Raw genomic sequence first — 15,708 nt, 5'->3', positions numbered from 1 at the left:
TCATCTTGAAGAGCTTCAACAGGGAAACTTAAAGAGATCATCCTTTAGGAACAAGAAAGTGGGGGAGCATGGTGGTGGTGGCATAGAGCAGAGATGCTGAGGAGCCATGTTTAGGAGCCATTTGATTTTTACAACCCTACAAGATGGGTGTTACTGTTTCTATTTTAAGTATGAGGAATCTTAGCCCATTAAAGGGTCAACTTAGTGAACCACTGTGACTGCCTTGTTCACCACTATGACCTTGGCACGTGGCACGCAACAGATGCTCTAAAGAGAGTGTCTGGAGAGATGAATGATGCTCAAGGATCCAGAAAAAATTGCTCAAGTTTGCCCTATCTGTGGCAGAATGAGGATTCGAACTCAGCCAAACTGTTGCCACGTTGGGGTGCTTTAGGCTCTACCATACTGGGAATTTTTAAATCTGTAGAGTCATATCGATAGCTCATGGGGTATTTATTGTTTCAGAATTAATCTGACATGTTAAATGAAATATTTTGAAAATAAATAGATTAATTATGCCCTACTATTAAAAATGGAAATGGACTAGAGTTTATTAAAAGCTGATGGGAACCCTAATAAGGTGGTAGAGTCAGTCCCAACCCATGAGAGTGCATGGGGTTCCCTAGAGAATTGTGGGGACAGGGTAAGCTTATCTGTGCACCATCAGGGCTCAGGTGTGAAGGAATAACAGGCTTTTGGGAAAGAGTTTGGAAGAGTTAAGGGAGGGTGGCCAATGATAGATTAGAGAAGACGACATTGGAAACCAAACAATAAAGCCACAGGGCAATTTAGAAACATATTTAGAAATCTTAATAAATAATAACTTTCTGTGTGATTCTGAACCATTGGTATAAAAGAGGACTAGTTTTCATGATGTTAGCTGTTTGGGGGAAATTTAAGCATTCAAAATCTTGCATGAAATCAGAAATCATTTCTGCATTCTGTGGGTGAGTGGATCATGAGATATAAAGAGTGCCTGAAAGTTCAGTGGAAAAGACCAGGAGGCCTGCCACTGACAGGGCAAGACTTCATAGAATAGAATAGAGCACAATATCCACTTAAAATTGCCCTATCCGAAATTGTTTGAAAATGGTAATTAAAAATATTTTTTTGGCATTGAAAAATTGAATTTAAATTAATCAATACTAGAGAAGGCAGAAACCAAGAATTCCATAAGAGCGCATACACAAAAAATGGTTCTATTGGAAATCAATCTAGCTGTAACGTATACATTGAGACAGCACCTTGTTTTGCTTTAACAGAAAGTTTCAAAAGGGAAAAAGATCGTTTGTAAGAACCTGTGCAGTAGCTTGACAGTCCAAGTTGGACTTCGGGCCTCTGCCACGAAAAAAACATTTTTCTCTTTTTCCTTCCCCTAAATTACTGCTCGTTCATGTTTTCTTTTGAAAATGAACATTGATTCAATTTATTTTACTTGCCCTGAGCCTACCAGCTTTCTATACACAAACCACAGGGGTCCCAGATCACGGAAAATGGGCAAAGCGATAGAAGCTTTGCCCTTTACCTAGAAGCATATACACCAGTGATAAAAACACATCAGTTCTGTGATATAATGCTTCTGTTAATGCTTTCAGTAAACTGGATCTGTTTCAATATTTTTCTCCTCATTTTTTTTTTTCTGAGCTTTGCTAGATTAGAAAGATTTTCCAACATTAACATTTAGTTGTTAATTTTTCTCTGTAATTTTCTCCCTCCTGTTCATTCCATGGTATTGAATGGTGGGCATGCGATAAATGGTGTTGGATGAATGAATGGGTGTCAGACACTGTGCAGAGACCAAGAGGAGCCATGGTTCTGACCTTGCTCTTAAGAAGTTTACAGCCAAATGGGAGAAACACCTATAAACAACAGTTGTAAATTAAGTCCATGGGATAATGGAGGGACACACAGTACCGACCACTCACAGCAATGAGCAGCTATCATCCTTGGGGAACCAGGTGAGGCTTCCCGGTGGAGGAAATATTTGAGGTGACCTTGAAAGCTAAATCAAGATTTTGAACTTAGAAAAAATGTGAGAGAGACAAGCATTTTAAGAGTAGGGAACACCCTGAAAAAAATCACATAAGGCATGAATATTCAAGGTAATTCCGGGTAGTAAGGTTAGTGTATCTGGGTTATTAAGATATTTTTTATTTATACAATTGATGCCCAAACTGTTTATTTTTCTAGATTAAATATTGAAAAGAGAGGAGGTCATGCTTCACTAAATATAGAATGCTTCTCATATTCCACCAAATCTGATTGTTATTTCTTTACTTTTGGTAGATTGTGGCTTATTTTTGTAAAAAAAAAAAAAAAAAAAAATCAAAGGATTTGGTTTGGTCTTTAAAAATACTGAAGTTAACATGAGCAGCAAGAACTGTATAATATAATGTGCTGTAAGTTGAAATACCCAAAATATACACATTACACATGGATAAATTTAAAGACATGATACAAAAGAGCATTTGATTTTTTTTTTTTTTTTTTTTGCGGTACTCGGGCCTCTCACTGCTGTGGCCTCTCCCGCTGTGGAGCACAGGCCCCGGACGCGCAGGCCCAGCGGCCATGGCTCACGGGCCCAGCCGCTCCGCGGCACGTAGGATCCTCCCGCACCAAGGCACGAACCCGTGTCCCCTGCATCGGCGGGCGGACTCTCAACCACTGCGCCACCAGGGAAGCCCTGATCTTCTTTTTAAGTCAAAGTATTTAAGGATCATTTTGGAATTCTTTTTTTCCTCTCACACTTTTCTCCCACAGTTCATATGCTTTTATTCCTACATTGCATTCATTGTACTGTATTAAAATTTTGTTAGCATTTTTTTTTTTTTTTGCTCTGGTCCTTTTATTTTTTATAAATTTATTTATTTATTTATTTTTGGCTGCATTGGGTGTTTGCTGCTGCACGTGGGCTTTTATTTTTTCTTCTAGTTGCAGCAAGCAGGGGCTTCTCTTCATTGTGGTGCACAGGCTTCTCATTGCAGTGGCTTCTCTTGTTGCAGAGCACGGGCTCTAGGTGCATGGGCTTCAGTAGTTGTGGCTTGTGGGCTCTAGAGTGCAGGCTCAGTAGTTGTGGCGTACGGGCCTAGCTGCTCCGCAGCATGTGGGATCCTCCCGGACCAGGGCTCCTCCATGTCCCCTGCATTTGGCAGGTGGATTCTTAACCACTGCGCCACCAGGGAAGTCCTATGTTAGCATTCTTAAACAAACTTTTGCCTTAGAATACTTCTAGATTTACAGAAAAATTACATATATGTAATTATAATATATAAATGTATAATTATTATATATTTATATATTGTATATAATTACAATATATAGAGAGTTCCCTATATACTATAACCCAGTTTCCCCTCTTATTAATTAATATCTTAAGTTGCTATGAGGGACTTTCCTGGTGGCACAGTGGTTAAGAATCCACCTGCCAATGCTGGGGACATGGGTTCAATCCCTGGTTCTGGAAGATCCCACATGCCGCGAAGCAACTAAGCCCATGTGCCACAACTACTGGGTCTGTGCCCTAGAGCCCGTGTGCCACAACTACTGAGCCCGTGTGCTGCAACTACTGAAGCCCACGTGCCTAGAGCCCCGGCTCCACAGCAAGAGAAGCCACCACAATGAGAAGCCCGCACACCGCAATGAAGAGTAGTCCCCGCTCGCCACAGCTAGAGAAAGCCCACGTGCAGCAATGAAGACCCAATGCAGCCAAAAAAAAGTTGGTATGATACATTTGTTACAAGTAATGAACCAATACTGACACGTTATTATAAACTTAAGTCCATAGTTTATTCAGATTTCCTTAGTTTATACTTAGTGTCTTTCTTCTGTTCCAGGATTCCATTCAGGACACTACAGAACATTTACTCATTATGTCTCCTTAGGCTCCTCTTGGCTGTGACAATTTCTCAGACTTTCCTTGTTTTTGATGATCTTCACAGTTTTGAAACATTTTGTAAAATGTTTCTCAGTTGGGATTTGTCTGTTTTTCTCATGAATAGACTGAGATTTCGAATTTGGGGGAGGAAAACCATAGAGATAAAGTGCCATTTTCCTCATATCATATGGAGAGTACATTTGATCTACATGACCTATGACTATTGATGTTGACCTTGAACATCTGGCTGAGGTAGTGTTCACAAGATTTCTCCACTGTAAAGTTAATCTTTTTTTCCCCCACTTTCCAAACTGTCCTCTTTGAAAAGAAGTCACAATGTGCAACCCATACTTAAAGAGTGGGGAGTTAGCTTCACCTCCTGAGGGCAGAACAGCTGCATAAATTATGTGGAATTCTTCTGCACAAATCTGTCTCTTCCTCTTCTAGTTATTACATTCAAATTATTTGGCCAATTATTCTATCAGTATGTACTCACAGATATTTATTTTATAATTCAATATTATTTTGTTTATTTTGTTGCTCTAACTGTTCCAGCTTTGGCCACAGGGAGCTCTTTCAGTTGGTTCCTGTGTCCATTTGATGTGCTGTCATCATTGTGTGTGTGGTTTTTTATTTGTTTGTTCATCACTTCCTTACTTATATCTCACATACAAGATGCTCCAGGCTCATCTTGTATGTTTCCTGCCCTGTCTTAGAATCAGCTGTTTCTCCAAGGACTTCTGGTTCCTTTCACTGGAGAACTGTGTTAGAAACTAAGAGTTAGGTACTAGGTATGCTCGCTGTTACTTGGGTGTCATTGTTCCTTGGCCTCCTAAGGTGACAAAGCAGGGAAATTATGTGTGTATATGTACACATATATATTTACAAGTATTTCTATATGCAACCATCTGTATCTATATTAAGCTAAACATGAGTTCATACCCATGGTTTCAATTCTAATTCATTACCACATGGATCATTTAGCCTCCACCCCTTGCTTACCTGTAAACTCCCACTTCAACAGTGAGGAGCCTGAGTCACACTCTTAGTATTTTTATCTCTGTCCACTATAAAAGGCAGAGTTCTTTTCCTCTTCCTTTCCCTCTCTTTCCCCCCTCTCCTTCCCTTCCACCCTCCTCTCTTTCTCTCTTAAAAATCTTTGTGGGGCTTCCCTGGTGGTGCAGTGGTTGAGAATCTGCCTGCTAATGCAGGGGACACAGGTTCAAGCCCCGGTCTGGGAGGATCCCACATGCCGCGGAGCAACTAGGCCCGTGAGCCACAACTACTGAGCCTGCGCGTCTGGAGCCTGTGCTCTGCAACAAGAGAGGCCGCGATAGTGAGAGGCCCGCACACCTCAATGAAGAGTGGCCCCCGCCTGCCACAACTAGAGATAGCCCTCACACAGAAACAAAGACCCAACACAGCAAAAATTAATTAATTAATTAATAAACTCCTACCCCCAACATCTTAAAAAAAAAAAAAATCTTTGTATATTTAGTACCCACCATAGTACCTGGCATAGAGAAGCTTACCTCAAAACATAATAATGATATTTTACTATACTCTTTCTGATTCCTTCTGGAGCAACAATGATAAAACCAGTAGGATATTCCCATGAAAATAATGAGAAATTATAATAGTAATAATACAGTACTAATTTTCATGTTGAAATTTTGACTTAAATTTAACTAAACATTCCACATTTTCACAGCTGGCATGAAAGATATAGCTATTTGTTTATTTATTTTTATTTTTTAGTTGCATCCGGTCTTAGTTGCAGCACGTAGGATCTTTTGTTGTGGCACAAGGGCTTCTCTCTAGTTGTGGTGCACAGGCTTCTCTCTAGTTGTGGCACATGGATTTCCTCTCTACACAGCGCATGGGCTCTGTAGCTTGTGGCACGCGGGCTCTCTAGTTGAGGCGTGCAGGCTCAGTAGTTGCAGCATGCAGGCTTAGTTGCCCCGCAGCATGTGAGATCTTAGTTTCCCGACCAGGGATCGAACCCACATCCCCTGCATTGGAAGGCAGATTCTTTACCACTGGACCACCAGGGAAGTCCTGAGATACAGCTATTTGTTAATGTGAACATTCTTCCTTAGCTTAGCCACTTGTATTTTAGCTATACTTCAGATGCTAGTAATCTTGTTATGACCTTGGTAAAGAAATACTTCTTTATTCATTTTATGGTTGTAAAATATTAATGTAAAAAAAGTTAGAAATCTAGAAATTCTACCAATTAACATTCTAGAAAACATTTTAAAATTAGAAATAGTACTAAATGATATCATAATGTTTCAGAAGTGGGATATAGCCATGGAAACCTGAAAGCACCCTATCTTGTCAGAAAGGAGTTATAATTTATAATAATATTTTAAAAGTCTAGTGGAAATTCAAAAAGCAATACTCATAGCAGACAAAATAGACTTTAAAATAAAGACTATTATAAGAGACAACGAAGGACACTACATAATGATCAAGGGATCAATCCAAGAAGAAGATATAACAATTGTAAATATCTATGCACCCAACATAGAAGCACCTCAATACATAAGGCAAATGCTAACAGCCATAAAAGGGGAAATCGACAGTAACACAAAATAGTACAGGACTTTAACACCCCACTTACACCAATGGACAGATCATCCAAACAGAAAAGTAATAAGGAAACACAAGCTTTAAACACATTAGACCAAATGGACTTAATTGATATTTATAGGACATTCCATTCAAAAACAACAGAATACACTTTCTTCTCAAGTGCAAACAGAACATTCTCCAAGACAGATCACATCTTGGGTCACAAATCAAGCCTCAGTAAATTTAAGAAAATTGAAATCATATTGAGCATCTTTTCTGACCACAATGCTATGAGACTAGATATCAATTACAGGAAAAAAACCTGTAAAAAACACAAACACATGGAGGCTAAACAGTATGCTACTAAACCACCAAGAGATCACTGAAGAAATCAAAGAGGATATCAAAAAATACCTAGAAACAAATGACAATGAAAACACGATGACCCAAAACGTATGGGATGCAGCAAAAGCAGTCCTAAGAAGGAACTTTACAGCAATACAATTCTACCTCAATAAACAAGAAAAATCTCAAATAAACAACCTAAGCTTACACCTAAAACAATTAGAGAAAGAAGAACAAAAAACCCTCAAAGTTAGCAGAAGGAAAGAAATCATAAAGATCAGAGCAGAAATAAATGAAAAAGAAATGAAGGAGGGCTTTCCTGGTGGTACAGTGCCAATGCAGGGGACATGGGTTCGAGCCCTGGTCCAGGAAGATCCCACATGCTGTGGATCATCTAAGCCCATGAGCCACAACTACCAAGCCCAGGCACCACAACTACTGAAGCCCGCACACCTAGAGCCCGTGCTCCACAACAAGAGAAGTCACTGCAATGAGAAGCCAGCGCACTGCAAGGAAGAGTAGCCCGCACTCACCACAACTGGAGGAAGCCTGCGTGCAGCAACGAAGACCCAATGCAGCCAAAAATAAATTAATTAATTAATTTAAAAAAAAAAGAAATGAAGGAAACAAAAGCAAAAATCAATAAAACTAAAAGCTGGTTCTTTGAGAAGATAAACAAAATTGACAAACCATTAGCCAGACTCATCAGGGAAAAAAGGGAGAAGACTCAGATCAACACAATTAGAAACAAAATGGAGAAGTAAAACTGACACCGCAGAAATACAAAGGATCATGAGAGACTACTACAAGCAACTATATGCTAAAAAAATGGACAACCTGGAAGAAATGGACAAATTCTTAGAAACGTACAACCTTCCAAGACTGAACCAGGAAGAAATAGAAAATATGAACAGACCAATCACAAGCACTGAAATTGAAACCATGATTAAAAATCTTCCAACAAACAAAAGCCCAGGGCTCGATGGCTTCACAGGCGAGTTCTATCAAACATTTAGAGAAGAGCTAACACCTATCCTTCTCAAACTCCTCCAAAATATAGCAGAGGGAGGAACACTCCCAAACTCATTCTACGAGGCCACCATCACCTTGATACCAAAACCAGACAAGGATGTCACAAAGAAAGAAAACTACAGGCCAATATCACTGATGAACATAGATGCAAAAATCCTCAACAAAATACTAGCAAACAGAATCCAACAGCACATTAAAAGGATCATGCACCATGATCAAGTGGGGTTTATCCCAGGAATGCAAGCATTCTTCAACATATACAAATCAATCAAAGTGATACACCATATTAACAAATGAAGAATAAAAACCATATGATCATCTCAGTAGATGCAGAAAAAGCTTTCAACAAAATTCAACACCCATTTATGATAAAAACCTCCAGAAAGTAGGCATAGAGGGAGCTTACCTCAACATAATAAAGGCCATATATGACAAACCCATGGTCAACAACATTCTCAATGGTGAAAAACTGAAACCATTTCCACTAAGATCAGGAACAAGACAAGGGCGTACACTCTCACTACTATTATTAAACATATAGTTTTGGAAGTTTTAGCCACGGCAATCAGAGAAGAAAAAGAAATGAAAGGAATCCAATTTGGAAAAGAAGTAAAACTGTCACTGTTTGCAGACGACATGATACTATACATAGAAAATCCTAAAGATGCCACCAAAAAACCACTTGAGCTAATCAATGAATTTGGTAAAGTAGCAGGATACAAAATTAATGCACAGAAATCTCTTGCATTCCTATACACCATCAACAAAAGATCAGAAAGAGAAATTAAGGAAACACTCCCATTTGCCATTGCAACAAAAAGAATAAAATACCTAGGAATAAACCTACCTAAAGAGGCAAAAGACCTGAATGTAGAAATCTATAAGACACTGATGAAAGAAATCAAAGATGGTACCAACAGATGGAGAGATATACCATGTTGTTGGATTGGAAGAATCAACACTGAAAATGACTATACTACCCAAAGCAATCTACAGATTCAATGCAATCCCTATTAAATTACCAATGGCATTTTTCACAGAACTAGAGCAAATAATTTTATCATTTGTATGGAAACACAAAAGACCCCAAATAGCCAAAGCAATCTTGAGAACGAAAAATGGAGCTGGAGGAATTAGACTCCCTGACTTCAGACTATACTACAAAGCTACAGTAATCAAAACACTATGGTACTGGCACAAAAACAGAAATATAGATCAATGGAACAGGATAGAAAGCCCGAGATAAACCCACGCACATATGGTCACCTTATCTTTGATAAAGGAGGCAAGAATATAAAATGGAGAAAAGACAGCCTCTTCAATAAGTGGTGCTGGGAAAACTGGACAGCTACATGTAAAAGAATGAAATTAGAACACTTCTTAATACCATACACAAAAATAAACTCAAAATGGATTAAAGACCTAAATGTAAGGCCAGACACTATAAAACTCTTAGAGGAAAATATAAGCAGAACATTCTATGACATAAATCACAGCAAGATCCTTTTTGACCCACCTCCTAGAGAAATGGAAATAAACACACAAAAAACCAAATGGTACCTAATGAAACTTAAAAGTTTTTGCACAGCAAAGGAAACCATAAACAAGACGAAAAGACAACCCTCAGAATGGGAGAAAATATTTGCAAACAAAGCAGCTGACAAAGGAGTAATCTCCAAAATATACAAGCAACTCATGCAGCTCAATATCAAAAAAACAAACAACCCAATCCAAAAATGGGCAGAAGACCTAAATACACATTTCTCCATAGAAGACATACAGATTGCCAACAAACACATGAAAATATACTCAACATCACTAATCATTAGAGAAATGCAAATCAAAACCACAATGAGGCATCACCTCACACCAGTCAGAATGACCATCATCAAAAAATCTAGAAACAATAAATGCTGGAGAGGGTGTGGAGAAAAGGGAACCCTCCTGCACTGTTGGTGGGAATGTAAACTGATACAGCCACTATGGAGAACAGTACAGAGGTTCCTTAAAAAACTAAAAATAGAACTACCATATAACCCAGCAATCCCACTACTGGGCATATACTCTGAGAAAACCATAATTTAAAAAGATGCATGTACCCACAATGTTCATTGCAGCACTATTTACAATAGCCAGGGCATGGAAGCAACCTAAGTGTCCATCAACAGACGAATGGATAAATATGATGTGGCACATATATACAATGGAATATTACTCAGCCATAAAAAGGAATGAATTGAGTTATTTGTAATGAGGTGGATGGACCTAGAGTCTGTCATACAGAGTGAAGTAAGTCAGAAAGAGAAAAACAAATACTATATGCTAATACATATGTATGGAATCTAAAAAATGGTTCTGGGACTTCCCTGGTGGTGCAGTGGTTAAGAATACACTTGCCAATGCAGGTGACATGGGTTCAGTCCTTGGTCTGGGAAGATCCCACGTGCCGTGGAGCAACTAAGCCCTGGGCCACAACTACTGAGCCTGTGCTTTAGAGTCCATGAGCCACAACTACTGAGCCCATGCACCACAACTACTGAAGCCCATGCACCTAGAGCCCGTGCTCTGCAACAAGAGAATCCACCACAATAAGAAGCACATGCACCGCAACGAAGAGTAGCCCCCACTCGCCGCATCTAAAGAAAGTCCGCATGCAGCAATGAAGAGCCAACGCAGCCAAAAATAAATAAAAACAAAAAAACAAACTGGTACTGATGAACCTAGTGGCAGGGCAGGAATAAAGACGCAGAGGTAGAGAATGGACTTGAGGACACAGCGGGGGATGGGGAAGTTGGGACAAAGTGAGAGAGTAGCATTGACATTGACATATATACACTACCAGTGTAAAATGGATGGCTAGTGGAAAGCAGTCACATAGCACAGGGAGATCAGCTCGATGCTTTGTGACCACCTAGAGGGGTGGGATAGGGAGTGTGGGAGGGAGGCTCAAGAGGGAGGGGATATGGAGATATATGTATACATATAGCTGATTCACTTTGTTATACAGCAGAAACTAACACAACATTGTAAAGCAATTATACTCCAGTAAAGATGAAAAAAAAAAGTCTAGTGGAAATTCGAAATCAAGCAAAACCATAATCAAAAATAAAAATCAGATTTTAGTTTGTGTGTGTGTGTACTACTTAAAATATTAGAGCAAGTTGATGTGTGGAATAACTAATATAAGTATTTACTTTTTTACCAATCACTCCATTAGATGTTTTATATAATTATCATTTAATCCTTATAATTATCTATTATCGCTTTTCACTTAAGAGGTTAAAGTGTCAGAGAATTAAATGACTTAATCAATTAAGATGCAGAGCCAGGATTAAGACCCAAGTTCATTAAAATGTAAGATCCATGTTTTGTTCACAAAGTGATAAGGCCTCATGCAAAGTCATATTGTTTAATGATCTTGAACTTCCCCAGTTAAGCTATCTGTAGCTTCTGCAGGGACAGGATGGACAATCCAAAATAAATTGCCAGTACCTTTAACAAGACAACATAAGTTGTTCAGGCTTAGAAATATAACCCAAGGCATTAATTTCTATGCAATTACTATATAGTCAACATAATTCTCTAACCTGGGGATAAGACAAATCTTCTCATAAAATATAAAGAGCTGTGGCAAATCAATAAAGAGAAGTTCTTTAGAGGCCTATGTAAATTGGGAATAACTGATCTCTTTTATCCTCAAATGTGGTAGAAGGAAGTAGGAGAGGATGCTAAACTCAGAGGGAATAATTAAATAACTAGGCTTATAGTTCTTAGAGGTGGTGAAAGCTGTAGAATCAGGTGAAGGGGGACCGTGGTGGTAGCTGTGATGCCCTGTGATTCTCTGCTAACAGTTGATAAGTGTGACTATTTTTCTAAATATATTGGATCTCAGAAACACACCATTCTTTTTGGGAGATGAGACACAACTCATCTTCCAGGGTTGTACTTATATCTAATTCATGCCATTATATAGTTTTTATTTAGAGATAAGTGCCTTTTAAGAATAAAAATAGAGTATGACTTCAAGTTTTTTATAGCTAGTAGAAATATCAAAGAGTTGGCTTTATTTTTTGGAAAAAGGAATAAGTTAGCTCTTTTGAATTCTTTACCAAACTTACACTTTGAAAGTTCTCTCCCAGCTAAATAAGGGTCAACTGAGTGTTTCTGGCTTGTTTCCCAGGTTTTTCAACTGAATCATTCTTCTCCATATCCAAACTGTATTTCTAGAATGATTTATAAAAACTCAAATACAGGAATATCTTTGCAGAAATTGGTAGGTTGAAAGTATTAGCACATTGAACATAACATAAATAAGCAACAAATTCAGAGAAGGCATTTGAAGAACTTGGCAGAGAGGGAGCTAATTTTCTTTGACTACTTACTTCGTACCTAGGTGTAAGTGTAACAGATTACACTGAACCCTTATGAAGTAGGTTTAGTTATTCCCACTTTATAGAGAAGGAAATCTCAAGGTCAAACTTCTAGGAGCTGGAATTTGAACCCAGGTTCCAAAGCCTGTTCTCTTTCCAGGATATTACCGAACAGCTTAGACAAAATAGAGGTAACAGAAGTGCCTCAAAAAGGAAGTATGGTTCAATGGAAAAATCACTGGCCCAGGAGTCAGACAACCAGGGTCTTAGTGAGTAGACTCTTGTTATCTCTTCTCTCTGTCTTCTCACTTCTTATCTGTAAAAATGACAGCAGGCCAAAGCTGATCTAAACTGTACTTTTAAAAATTTTACATTTCTAATTGCTTATTATCTTTCTAGATTGCAAGCTCCATGAGGGTAAGGATTTTTTATTGTGGTAAAATAAATATAACATGAAATTTATCATTTTAACCATTTCTCGGTGTGCAGTTTAGTGGCATTTAAGTACATTCATATTGTTGTACAGTCATCACCACCATCCATCTCCAGAACATTTTCATCTTCCCCAACTGAAAATCTATACCCGTTAAACTATACTTGTCCGTTTCCCTCTCGCCTCAAACTCAGGGAACCACTATTCTGTTTTCTGTCTCTATGAATTTGACTACTCTAAGTGCTTCACGTAAGTGGGATCATATATAAGGGATCATATTTATCCTTTTGTTTCTGGCTTATTTCATTTAGCATAATGTCTTCAAGTTTCATATAATTTGTAGAATGTATCAGAATTTTATTCCTCTTTAAGGCTGAATAATTTTCCATCGTATGCATATAACACATTTTGTTTATCCAGTCATCATTCACCCGTCAACGGACATTTGGGTTGTTTCCACCTTTTGGCTATTGTGAATAATGTTATAAACATGGGTGTACAAATATCTCTTTTAGACCCTGATTTCAATTCTTTTGGGTACATACCCAGAAGTGAGATTGTCGGGTCATACGGTAATTCTACGTTTAATTTTTTAGGAACTGCCGTACTAGAATGTACTTTTTAGCTTAGAAGTTCTATGATTCAATGAGGGCCTCTAGGGGCCCATGAAGAAATGTGTCTTTGATGATTGTCCAAAGCAGGGTTGGACATTTGCCCAGGGCTGCCAGGACTTACTCTCAGCACTCAATACAGGACAGACGGCAACAGGGTCTGTTGGAGTATATTTCCCTCTCCTGTCCGACACTAGCCAGACAGGAACCACTGAAGCCATTTCTTCCATCTCCCAATTAACTCTCCTTTGATATATTTCAAAGACATGGAATTCAAAATACTGATCCTGAATGAATGAATAATACTGTCATTTAACTGTATAAATATCCTAAATTGGACAGAAAAAGAATAGGAGGAAATGAAACCGGTAATTTGTCTGATGAGAACATTTCCAAAGTATTTTAAAAATCATGTTTTTGAAGTAAAACATAAATTACAATTTTGGGGAAAAAATGTAGAACAAACTCATCACGTAGAAATACTCTTGCTTTTGCCTGAAAAAAAAAAAAAAAGGAAGACATCACAAGCCAGTGTGGACCACTTATCAAACTTTAATTCCATATGATTTGCAAAATATATTTTTATCTTAGACTGAAACTATACTCCCCTGTCACTACCCAATTCAAGTTTAGAAGTTTTGAACAAAATAACAATTATTCCACAACTTTGATGCAGGAAACAGAAGGAAAGAAATTCCAACGTAAAAAAAAATTAGATTCTCAAAAGTGAAGATGAATTTCTGAAATGACTGTTTGAAATAATATTGAAATTTTCTCAATGTCCGAAGACACTGCTTTAATCATCTTGGTATTTCCAGGGCTTGGTTCTATAGGTTCTCAGAAATGTGAGTTGTTGAACTAATATGTGCTAAGGAAAGACTACCAAATTTCTCATTTGATGAAGAATCTAGGGCAGGAAGGTAACAGGAAAGAGGACTTTGTCTCATTTTCACTAAGTTCTGTTTATGATATCATTGCCTGAGAAATACATGATCCTTTCTCAGAAGCTGGCTGGCCACTGGCCATATCACATGCATGTGGGCGCAACATCCCCACCCGGAGCAAAAGTACTATGCATATTTTCCCGCTCATGGCAAAAATTCTAGCCAGTTGTCAAACAAGCATGACAGATGCTTTTGTTCTGAATCATCAGAATGAAATAAAATTCTTTTGCAAGGGATTGCCTTAATAATGCAAATTAAATTCAGAGATGTGAAGGGAAATTTGGTAATTTTGTATTTAGAAATATACAAACCATAGGTGTAGAAAGTTCTATTTTGGAAAAAAGGAAGTCAAAATTATGTATTGGTATATAAACCCATATATTTATATAAATGCATGGGAGAAAGGTCTGTAAAACTACACATCAACAATTGACAGTGATTATTTCTGGGTCGAGAAGTGGGATTAGGGTGGGGAGCAAACACTGTTTTACTCCATATACTTCTGTACTATTTTAATTCTTTCCCTATGGGTTTATATTCATGTATTATCTGTATAACTTAAAAAGAAAAGAATCATATACAATGAAAAAGTTGATGTTAGTTAAAGGAGGTAATTTAAATGATGTCTCACAAAATTACCATGCAATGAGGCTAATAGGTATAGTTTTAAAGGTTATTTTTCTCTTTTGCCTTCCTGAGTTCAAAAACTTTGCTCTAGGGTGGGGTATAGACTGTTATAAGAATACAAAGAGGAAGACTAAGGTAAGAAGGAATTCATTTCTAAACTGCCAAAATTGTATTATACAGCACAACACCTTGCAAGCAAAGCTTTTGTCTTGAGAAAGGATTTTCTAAATTTCTTTATCTCCCTTTAGTCTATCAACCCCTGAGCATGAAGAACTTCCATTAGAGACCTGTGGTGTGGAGGGGATGGCAGCTATATCAGTTCTACAGTTGGTAGGGAGAATATAACATAGAAGAAGCAAAAGAGAAGACTTTTCAGTTCTGGCAGGGCAGATTGTGGAGAGAGATAACTGTGATGTCATCAGAAGTGGGTCCTGACTTCATTATATTTGGACTTCAGCTTGGGGAAGGGGAGTGTATTAGATTAAGTACGGTAACATGGAGGGCAGTGGTGACCCTTAGGAAGGAGATCCACTCCTAGGTGGCTCTCTGCACCAGTACAGGGCAGCCAATTTAGTTAAAAGCACAGCTCGGAGGCAAGCATAGGAGGTATAAGGCTCAGCTCCCATGGGCCACCCTTGTCCCTGTAATGGAGTGGACAGGAGGAGGAAGAAGCAGCTGAGGTTCTTGTTGGACAGCTTTTCAGAGAAATCACTGTAGTGGGGAGGAGCTCTGTCCAGTATACAGCATAGAGAACTGACCCAGCTAGGCTTCAGAGGGGGCCACAGCACCAGTGGGTGCTGAGTTGCAGTCAGATTGCTAGGTAAGAGCTATGCACACAGTGCCTGGAAAATAAGTAACGTCACCCATAACTTTAGCTGAGAGGGTGAAAAGCAAG

General features: G+C 38.4%; 1 protein-coding gene across 6 annotated transcripts in view; it reads right to left on the bottom strand.

Annotated features, from left to right (window-relative positions):
• Positions 1-15,708, bottom strand: part of VEPH1 (ventricular zone expressed PH domain containing 1) — a 278,619-nt gene that overhangs the window by 116,056 nt on the left and 146,855 nt on the right. The window lies entirely within an intron of this gene.

This window comes from Monodon monoceros, unplaced genomic scaffold (assembly GCF_005190385.1).
Source record: "Monodon monoceros isolate NGI ecotype Baffin Bay Population unplaced genomic scaffold, NGI_Narwhal_1 Super_Scaffold_11, whole genome shotgun sequence".
Taxonomy (NCBI): Eukaryota; Metazoa; Chordata; class Mammalia; order Artiodactyla; family Monodontidae; genus Monodon; species Monodon monoceros.
The sequence above is the reverse complement of the archived record's forward strand: the minus strand, read 5'-3'. Positions and strand labels throughout refer to the sequence as shown.